The sequence below is a fragment of the Sinocyclocheilus anshuiensis genome, unplaced genomic scaffold (genome assembly GCF_001515605.1).
Source record: "Sinocyclocheilus anshuiensis isolate Anshui unplaced genomic scaffold, SAMN03320099.WGS_v1.1 scaffold1031, whole genome shotgun sequence".
Classification (NCBI taxonomy): domain Eukaryota; kingdom Metazoa; phylum Chordata; class Actinopteri; order Cypriniformes; family Cyprinidae; genus Sinocyclocheilus; species Sinocyclocheilus anshuiensis.
In genome coordinates this window covers 243,516-243,851 of record NW_015542633.1, presented here as the reverse complement: position 1 = coordinate 243,851, position 336 = coordinate 243,516, and positions in this window count along the sequence as shown.

Genomic DNA, 336 nt, shown 5'->3' with positions numbered 1-336 from the left:
ACACACACACACACACACACACACACACACACACACACACACACACACACACACACACACACACACATGACTTTCTTTATTCAGTGGAACACAAAAGAAGATAAATGTTTTTGTCCATATAATGAAAGTCAATGGGGTCCAATGTTGTTGGTTCTCAGAGTTCATTTGTGTTCCACTAAAGAAATCCTGGTCATTTTTGGGTGAACAATCCCTTTAGAGCACTGCTAAAAATACCACATCTGAAAACATGTGCCGCTGTGTGTGAGTGTGTGTGTGAGAGAGATAGAGGGAGAGAGAGGGAGAGGGAGTGAGAAGGGAATGTAAGAAGTAGCACAT